Source organism: Geotrypetes seraphini, chromosome 11 (assembly GCF_902459505.1).
Source record: "Geotrypetes seraphini chromosome 11, aGeoSer1.1, whole genome shotgun sequence".
Lineage (NCBI taxonomy): Eukaryota > Metazoa > Chordata > Amphibia > Gymnophiona > Dermophiidae > Geotrypetes > Geotrypetes seraphini.
Genome location: NC_047094.1, coordinates 49,528,458 through 49,538,970, shown reverse-complemented (window position 1 = coordinate 49,538,970; position 10,513 = coordinate 49,528,458). Strand labels below are relative to the sequence as shown.

The 10,513-nt window shown below is 41.7% G+C and overlaps 1 protein-coding gene across 1 annotated transcript in view; it reads left to right on the top strand.

The window, feature by feature from the left end:
- The first annotated feature begins 3,372 nt into the window (after nucleotides 1-3,372).
- FBXL16 (F-box and leucine rich repeat protein 16) overlaps nucleotides 3,373-10,513 on the top strand; it is a 139,756-nt gene continuing 132,615 nt past the window's right edge. Inside the window, exon 1 of the mRNA XM_033914350.1 lies at nucleotides 3,373-3,731. The gene's annotated coding sequence lies outside the window, so the exon portion shown is untranslated. The remainder of the gene's footprint in view (nucleotides 3,732-10,513) is intronic.

Below are 10,513 nucleotides of genomic sequence, written 5' to 3'. Positions count from 1 at the left end.
AAGTTCTGATGCTCATAGGAATTCTATAACTATCAGAGCTTTTACCAGTCATAAAAATCACTAATGCAGCTTCTTAAAAGGGGGTGGATGTTTAAATTTTCCAAGTCTGAAAGCATAAAGTGGTAATCCTATAAACTAGAAACTCACTTTTTCATGCTGATTGAATGGATTCTAGCATATATGGGTATATGTGTACACATGTATACACATGAGGGAGTGCTGAAAAGTTCTCAGCCAAACCAGATTCAGAACCAATGCTAGGAAGTTCTTCTTTACCCAGAGGGTGGTGGACACCTGGAATGCGCTTCCAGAGGGCGTGGTAGGACAGAGTACGGTATTGGGGTTCCAGAAAGGATTAGATGTTTTCCTGAATGAAAAGGGGTTTGAAGGATTAATATGCAGGTCCTGGACCTGATGGGCCGCCGCGTGAGCGGGCTGCTGGGCAAGATCCTGCCGTTGTATCGGTAGATGGTGCGCCCGCATCTGGAGTACTGCGTCCATTATTGGTCGCCGTACCTAAAGAAGGATATGGCGATACTCAAGAGGATTCAGAAAAGAGTGACACGTTTGATAAAAGGTATGGAAAGCCTTTCATACACTGAAAGACTGGAGAAACTGGGGCTCTTTTCCCTGGAGAAGCGGAGACTAAGAGGGGATTTGATAGAGACTTATAAGATTATGAAGGGCATGGAGAAAGTGGAGAGGGACAGATTCATCAAACGTTCGAAAACTGCAAGAACGAGAGGGCATTCGGAAAAATTAAGAGAGGACAGATTCAGAACCGACGCTAGGAAGTTCTTCTTCACCCAACGGGTGGTGGACATCTGGAATGCGCTTCCAGAGGGCATGATAGGACAGAGTAAGGTATTGGGGTTCAAGAAGGGATTAGACAATTTCCTGAAGGAAAAAGTGATCGAAGGGTATAGATAGAGGGTTACATACAGGTTCTGGACCCTGATGGACCGCCGCATGAGCAGACTGCTGGGCATGATGGCCCTCTGGTCTGACCCAGCAGAGGCACTGCTTATGTTCTTAAACCAACCAGCTTCCTAAATTCTGAGAATTATTTTACCTTTGTAGCTGAAAAAAAAAGTGTTATCTTATTTCATTAAGTGTCAATTTGCAGAAAAATTCTAGGGGGGGGGCCTTTTATTAAGGTGCGCTAACCGATTTAGCGCACGCTAAATATTAGCACGCGCTCAATGCTAAGGCGCTCATAGAATATCATGAATGCCTTAGCATTTAGCGTGCACTAATCTTTAGCACACGTTAAATCAGTTAGCGCACCTTAATCAGAGGACCCCTGTGTTTTGACATCGTTTTAGGTCATTGACTGAACCATATCCACATCATTCTCTTCTTGGTTGAGCTGAGAATTTTTCAGCACCCCCTCGTATATGCCAAAAAGCAGCCTAAGCACTGTTCCACTTACATAGTGCATATTGTACATAGGTCGAATCTGGGTAGGATTCACAGCTATGGGTGTAACTTAATCATGTAAGTTTCATATGTACAACTGGCACTTAGGCGCACATATAACAGCCCTATGGCTGCGCCTGAGTGCATACGTGCATTAGCTACCCCGTTAAGCTAATATATTCTATAAAGGAAAGTGGGTGCCTTATGTTTCATTATAGAATAGACTCCTAATTATAGGAACAAAGTTGTAGAACTATCTCTAAAATCTTTAGGTACAGGTACAAATCTTTAAGTACAGATAGTGCTTAAAGTGGACATGGATGTAGGAACCCCCTATAGTGCATATCCACATTTATCATTCCATATCTTGAAGAATGCATTGAAATAATTCTAATGGGCACAACCACTAACAAGGCAGTGATTCAACCCACCCTAAAAATACTAGGAATGACAATAGACAGATGCTGCACCATGCAACTACAAATCAATAAAACAATACGGAACTCATTCGCAGTTATGAGAAACTTAAGACAAGTTTGAAAATTCTTCGATAGAACACAATTCCGGTTCTTAGTACAATCCCTAGTCCTAGGTCTTTTAGGCTATTGCAACATTCTCTACCTCCCCTGCCCAGCAACAATGATAAAACAACTACAAACAATGCAAAACACAGAATTGAGGAAACACGACCACATCACAGAGGCATACCTCAATTCACACTGGCTTCCAATTCCGGCAAGAATACTATTGAAATTCTACTGTCTACTTTTTAAAACCATAAACGGCGACAGCCTGAACCTGAACCTGAACAACCGTCTCATCCAAACTACATCAAGCTATACATAGAAAACCCCACACTCCATTCACGTACCCTCCAATCAAAGAAGTCAAACGGAAAAAACTATATGATGGCCTCCTAGCCACACAAGCAGCAAAACTAGACAACCAAATCTCCAATCTACTACTTATGACCCCAGACTACAAAACATTCAGAAAAGAAGTAAAGACCCTACTTTTCAAGAAATTCCTGCAAATGACTTAATACCGCTAGCTCCTTCCCACTTCCCAATACCTTCCCGATTCCCCAAAACAACCTCATTCACTCTTTATTTCCTCTAGAAATTACCAGATATCCTCTTCTTGTAATACATTTTATGTAATTCTTTTGTAATCCACCTTGAACCGAAAGCAATAGCGGAATAGAAATCTCTAATGTAATGTAATGATTGGTAAAGATATGAACTACAGTAGATCATCATATAGAAAGTATATTAAAAAAAAATAAAACAAGACCAACTGTCCTTTTTTCAAAAAGCAAATTCCTGACTACCAACTTTTCAAAATAAGAACAATGAAGTCTGATTAATCCACAGTAAAAAGTAATAAACAGCTAGAGATTGTTATTACAAACTATTTTGCTAGTGAAAATGAATTTTCATTTATCAACGTTACAGAGTACCTGACACTGAACAGTGTCTTCTGGCTTTTGAGAGTTGTTACCATCGGCCAAGTAAGAGCACCCCTCCCCCCCCTAGGTTCCCTCTTCCTTTGCCCTAGGAGGGCGTGGCTAGTATCTTTTAGGCCCTAGGGTATGGCTTCGGGCTCTGGTGCAACTTTTTTTCCTGCCCCTACAGGGGACGGCGCTGTGGCTCAGTGGGGGGAAAGGAGTGTGAAGGGAGCAGGGGCTCAGATCCGAATCCGAGCGGGCAGGGAGAGAGAGTGGGCTGGGACTGTGAGAACATGGAAGCCAGCCTGGAGTCCTGAATTATTGATAATACTGGCGCGGTCTCTTTAATTGGGGTTGGTAGAGTCACCCTGTGTGTGTGTGTGTGTGTGTGGCAGGGAGTGCGGATGTAGGCATGTGAGCGTGTGTGGCTGAGGGTGGAGGGGGGGGGGGGCAGAAGCTGGAGCGTGCTTCTCTCATCCTATGGTCTGGAAAGCAGCCCTGTCTCTCCTTTCCCCGCTGGCAGACAGGACACATATTTGTTTTCTCCTCTTGTTTGTGCTTTATTGTCCTTTGTACGTGCAATAAACCCAACCCACATCTGCACCGACAGCAGCTTTCTCTTCTAGGATCAAACGAATTGCATTTCAAGGAAGGGGACCGGGGAGAATATGCATTTTTTGAGCCTTGCCGTGATTTCTTTCTTTTTCACACGCAAATCTGGGATATAATTGACTGCTTTTCTATATATTTTTTTTTTTCCTTTTAATTGTTGGAGTTTATAAAGCGCTTTTTGCCGCTACATACGAGGAGGATGAGCCCCAAAGAAGGCATGGTATGAGGTGAGAGGAAGCAGACGGTACACAAGGTAAGATCGTGGTCCAAAGACCATAATCTAGGTCTGAATGCCGCAGACTGCACGCTAGTGTCCCGGGCTTCCTCCCACCTAGGGATGCCTTCACCTTGAGTCCTTACTTACTGCAACCACACTCTGCTTCTTGAGTCCCTGCAGCCTGCTCATTGCATCTTACAGGCTGCCTTTAGGGTCACCACGCCCAATTCCTGCCATCCTACTCACCACACCCTGCTCTTAGGGTCTCTATACTAGGTTTCTTTAATCTTGGCACCCTGGGTCCTCTCCCTGACTCACTTTTCTCCTTGCAACCTTCACTCTTTACCCCATGTCTCTTCATATTATCTCTGCAGTCTCTCTGTCCTGTTCACTTTTTTTCTGCACCTGCATCTCTTCTCTCCCACTCCTTGTATCCTACTGCAGACGCTCCAAGAGCAGTGAAGTGTCTCGACACAGCTCTGCCCAGCCATGAGTGAAACGTGATACTTTGGTAATATAAGCAGGATTCTTCTCTCTCCATTGCTTTTTCCCCAGGGGCTATGTCTTTTGAGGGAGGGAATGGTTCCTCTTTATTTCCCATTTTCTTTACATTTCCCTGTCTCAGTTTCAGGGCCTGGGATAACCTTTTTCAAAACATTTGGGCGCAGCATTAGTTCTATGAAGCTCTGGCACCCATTTCAACTGCCTTTTTAGGCCTGAGTGCAAAGCTAGGAGCTAACTACCTTTTGAAGTGGGGTAGACTACTTACTACATGACCACAAAATAGCTGGGTAGTTGGCCATTTTATCTTGAAGAGCTAAGAGCACTTAGTTAACTTTTATATTTCATGGCTGTAGTTAAAATTTGCACTAGTATATTTTAAAGATTGAGAGTCCAAACTCTGTTCATAGCAAATGCATTGAAGCTGATTGCCATGAGGTGTATAATTGATACCTAGACATAGTTTTTTCTGTCTTTTGGGTCCTCATTTTTGATATTGTTTCTGTCTGCCACTATTTTCCCATCCAGCTCAAAACCTGGGGAAGCTGTTTCCCACTGGTGTGCCTCTGGAGTCTAGGCTGGCTTCCTGACATGCATATAAGGGTCAAATGTTACTGGCTAATGCTGTTTGCTTCAGGACTGTGGTACTTATGTCTTTGGTCCTTATGGTCACCGAATATGTTGGGTTCATAGGAAGCAAAATGGGGTAGGCCACTGAGGCCTTCTTTAACATTTTGCCCAATACAGCATCAACTTGGGGATGGGGCAGAAGATCGATTTATTCAACCCCTCCAATTAAAAGATTTTCCACTGTCCCAAGTTTGGTTTCCAGAATATCGGCAATGAATATGCCTGAGAGATACTTACATGTGTTTGATCTAGAAACCAGTTTACCCTGCGTAGCAGACCTTTGTACAGTACCACACGGAGGCCTTCAGAGCCATTGCTAAAGAATAGTAACATAGTAGATGACAGCAGATAAAGACCCGAATGGTCCATCCAGTCTGCCCAACCTGATTCAATTTAAATTTTTTAAATTTTTTCTTCTTAATTATTTCTATGGTTACTGCTCTATCTCCTCTAGCAACAAGAAAAGATTTCAAAAAAAGCGTCAGGCTGAAGTTTGTGAAATCAATTTGAGTGTGCAGACTTCTACATAAGACGCATGAAAATGGGACCAGTGGGAGAGCTGTGGGTTTACTTAGGAGAGTGTGAGGCTGAGGGCTCTTTCTGGCAGAGATTGAGTTTTGTACAATGAAAAGGGAACGTTAGGCTTTCAGAGTGACCAAGATTAGTTCCTGTGGGTTCAATGGAAAAGCAGCAGCAGGGGGATGAAAAATGATGAGAAAGGAAATGGGTCTTCCTGCGGAGTGTTACCTTGTAAGAACTCCGATAGTGGGCCCAGTAACAAAAAGGAAATGAGATCAATATTCAGACCTGCAGCCATCGCATAAAGATTCACGTTATGCCCTGTATTCAGTGGCCCTGACATTTAGGTAGGACTGGTGATTATACAGTCAGGTAACAGTATCGCATTTTTGCTGAACTGGGCATCGAGTGGTCTGGCCAAACCTTACACATTAGCCAAACCCAAGCTTCGGCTGACCACATAAATGCTTTTGAATATTAACCAGAATATGTTCTGCCTTGCCACTAAAATTCATTTAGCTTGAGGAGCCTTTCAGGAAAGCTCTAATGAAGTATGAATGAATGGTTTTCTCTCCAATAGAAGAATGGTTGACATTTTTGCAGGTTTATGTATGTCATGAATATGCTGTGACTTGTGCACAAAAGACGTATAAGAATTATCTGTGGGTTCATGTACGCTCTATCTGTATTACCTATTTCCCAGGAATTGTTTACTGTTTTCTATAGGCCAAACATCAGAACCATCAGAAATCAAGCTCATAACCCTTTGGCTTGTTTTGAGTATTTTAATACTTCTGGTATGGGAGTCTTCAAGACAGGCATGCTCAGAAATTGTGATTTCCCTCATACAATCTCCAACCCTCTAATTGTAGACAACAAACCCCCATGTTTACCAGCTTACTTGTAGAGGTTGTTCTTTCCTTCCTGATTCTCCATCTTAGCCTTTCACCTTTGCAGCTTCAGTGGAAGAAGGCAGCTGACGCCATGCCATGTGGTTTAGTTAAGTGTCCAAGCAGAATCAGGAATGGCAATTTAGAGCTGTCTGGACAACTTCATACAGGAGAGGTCAAGGGAGCTATATGGGGTGCTAAGCTCAATGATTGCTCCGTACTGAGGGTCCGTAAGCATTCTGAGGCACAGCGCCTGTGGAGAAGGCATTTAATAGGAACACCTGGTCAAGTACAAGGATACATTAGATGGTCCCCATACCTTGTTTATTCTTAATTTACTCCACTCATAATGACTGAAAGAATGGAAGCAAAAAGCCACTATGCCATGAAGAAAAGACTGGCAAGGAAGAAACATAGGTACAAGGTCAAAGACAGAGAAAGAGAAAAATCCGAGGTAGAGAATGTGACAGCAAGAGAGAGGCAAAGAAAGAGAATCAGAAAGAAAGAAGACAGATGTTAAAGCTGACATTTCTTCACACCCAGTGGATCGGGCTGGTAAAGGTTCTTATCATGAACATGCCAAACTCTCAAATTAATTCTGCATCCTTCCATAACATTTTACTGACAGTCGCAGGGACACATGACAATGTTTTCTGTTCCTACCAGGCTGCATCCAGTTAGAAAACAGGAAAACTGCAAAGAAAGATATGTAGCTTGGGGTTTCTTTCTATGGTTCTATCTGCCAGCATCAAGTGAAATGATTAAATGGATTGAGACTGCAGTGAGGAATGTTATGCCTGATACTGACCTGTCTGGGGAATATCATAGCATAGAAGTTCTGATTATAGCAGTGGTCTCAAACTCGCGGCCCGCCAGGTACTGTTTTGAGGCCCTCAGTATGTTTATCATAATCACAAAAGTAAAATAAAATCGTTTCTTGATCATATGTCTCTTTAGCTAAAAATTACAATATTATTATTAAGACTTAGTTAAAAGGAAAGATTTATAAAGTATAAAGAGTTTTACCTCATGCAAAATTGTCATTTCTTTAATAAGACATTAACTATTTTTTCTGAGGCCCTCCAAGTACCTACAACTCCAAAATGTGGCCCTGCAAAGGGTTTGAGTTTGAGACCACTGCATTATAGGATATCAGACAGAGGGTGAACTTGCTTTGGGGTTTTATGATCCTTCCCCTTTCCCCTAGCCTCCCCCTTAGAGAAGGAGCTATAGCTGATTCCTACTGTGCCACTTGTCCCCAAACGTTTTCCCACACTCCCTGCATGTGCTTCAGGGGCCTGGGCCTCTCCTCCAGTCTGAATACTGATGTCTAATGCGGATATATTTAACAGTGTCAATAGACCCCAGCCCAGCAGGTTTCTACTCTGCTTTTTTGCTCATCCTTCTACCAATTAGTCTGAGCCTCCCTCCCCCCCATCTCCTTCAGCTGCAACAAGTACAATGTTTAAACAATTTGAATCAATTCATAAAAAGCTACTACTTATTAGAACCATCCTCTCTGTTGGGCAGGAGAGAAATCATAGTTGAGTAAGTGCGGAATGTGGCTTTTGGGTTCAACCCTACCCTTGAATCCTGGGCCAACTGGGCTGCAGTTTGAAATTGTCCCTACCCTCATCCCACTCTTTTTCCTTCTCTCTCCCCAAGCTAATCTCATGGGCCTCAGTGTTCACTTACCCTTATTCTCATGCTTGTTTATCCCCCACCAGGGGTGTGTGAGGCTAGTGAGGCTACTGTTGTGGCCATGTTAAATAAGCTAGGTGAATGAGATATCCACCCTCTCTCGGTCTAGTAATCATGTCTTATCTTTCACTCAGTTTTTTTCAATGAAAGGACTTTTCCACATATTCAATGATAACTTAATTTAATTAAGAGATTTGATCTAGGAGTCTATGGAAACAATTTTTAAAAAATCCAAAGTGTATTGTACCAATTGTACGGTATCTCTTTTGTTAACCTTATTGAATTCCAAAAGATTAGAAAAATATGGCATATCTTTATAGGACCTAATGTAATCTAACCCAGTGGTATATAGCACAAATGCAGAAATAATAGCAAAATACAACTATATCAAACAATACACATCAGTATTGTCAAACCTTACTCTATCAAGGCATCCTATACGGCCTCAGAAATGGAGCCTACGCACAGCAATGCAGTCACAAACTGAGACAATCCGCGTAGTAGAAATACTCCTGCTCCAATCATTGGCCTTTAACTACTTTCTAAGTGCTGTTTTTTAATCGCTATTTTAAATGCGTAATACTTATTCAAAAATCTTCATCAAATACTGTGTGTAATATCAAAATTTGAAAAACTCGACCACAAAAACTTATCTTATTTGTTCAGTAGCCTTCACTGTCGGAGTCTTAATGGTAAAAACTCAATTCATGTCCGTTCGCCAACGCGGCCAGCGTTTCGCGGGAATTACATACATCCGCTGCTGGCCGCGTTGGGAACGGACATGAATTGAGTTTTTACCATTAAGACTCCGACAGTGAAGGCTACTGAACAAATAAGATAAGTTTTTGTGGTCGAGTTTTTCAAATTTTGATATTACACACAGTATTTGATGAAGATTTTTTGAATAAGTATTACGCATTTAAAATAGCGATTAAAAAACAGCACTTAGAAAGTAGTTAAAGGCCAATGATTGGAGCAGGAGTATTTCTACTACGCGGATTGTCTCAGTTTGTGACTGCATTGCTGTGCGTAGGCTCCATTTCTGAGGCCGTATAGGATGCCTTGATAGAGTAAGGTTTGACAATACTGATGTGTATTGTTTGATATAGTGGTATTTTGCTATTATATCTTTATAGGAGGCATGCTGATTCTACACTAATATTTAATATTTATCTATATTACTAATGGTTGGGGTGGGTAATTTTAACCTTGATGAGTTTGGCCACAACAGAAGTTAGATTTATTGATCTGTCTTTCCTTGGACTGTCTCTGGAGTCTTTTTTGAAATATAGGTTTTCCAGGGCTGATGCACCAGTTCCCTAATACTGAAGCTGTTTCTATATGGATACAAATGAGATTACAGTTTCTAGAATGCTTGGGCATAGGACTTAGAATAACAGGAGTGATTTTGAGTAGCTTTTCTTAGTGGAGAGGGACTAAAGAACATTTCCTCATGACTGCTTGCCATAGTATTGCCCTTTCAAGTTGTTACAGCTTAGATGCCCTTTAATTGCCTTCTGTTTACTATGAGGTTAATTTTCAAAGGGTGTATGTTCCTAACTTTGAGGGTTAGGTTCCCAAAATTGGCCTTTTTGAAAATTTACAAGCACTGAGGCCCTGATTCTCTAAACAAGTGCCTAAAAGATAGGTATCAAGGAACGCAGCACTTAGGGCCAAATTCTGCAACCGCCGCCAGTATCCCAAACTAACGCTAGTCACATGTCAATTAAGCACCTGTGCCAGTTGCAGAATTGCAATCGGGTAAAACATAGGTTCTAAAGGCCTACATTTCTGATGCCAATGTTTGACGTGAATCACTTCTATGGAGGTGCCTACCGGCACCTGTGGTCATTTCTGTCATTAACCACCTCCGTTGACCTATAGATGAGATTCCAATGCCAGAAACGTAGGCACTGGTGGGTGCCTTTATTTTTAATGCAATTTTAATAGCTTTTAAGTGACGCAGTCAATTACATCACTTAAAGGCAATTAAACCAATTAAGTTAGGCAGTGGTAGGGTGCCTACCACTGCCTATCTTCTGGTGCGCTTGTCAATCTTTAGTTAGGCAATGTATATAGAATTGCACCTAGTGGTGTCCAAACTGGTCTTAAGCACCTTAAGACGTCAAACTCTTAGATGCCCCCTAATTATGCCAGGGTTTTCATGGCCTAAATGCTGGCACCTTTAGGCCTGTAGATGCAAAACACACCTAAGATCCACCACAATCTACCCTCTAACCCAGTGGTCTCAAACTCTTTGCAGGGCCACATTTTGGATTTGTAGGTATTTGGAGGGCCTCAGAAAAAAATAGTTAATGTCTTATTAAAGAAATAATTTTGCATGAGGTAAAACTATTTATAGTTTATAAATCTTTCCTTTTGGCTAAGTCTTAATAATAATATTGTAATTTATAGCTAAAGAGATATATGTTCAAGAAACTGTTTAATTTTACTTTTGTGATTATGATAAACATACCGAGGCCCTCAAAATAGTACCTGGCAGGCCGCGAGTTTGAAACCACTGCTCTAACCAAATCCACTATCTGATAGGCACCTACCCGAAAGCAGTAGATTGCA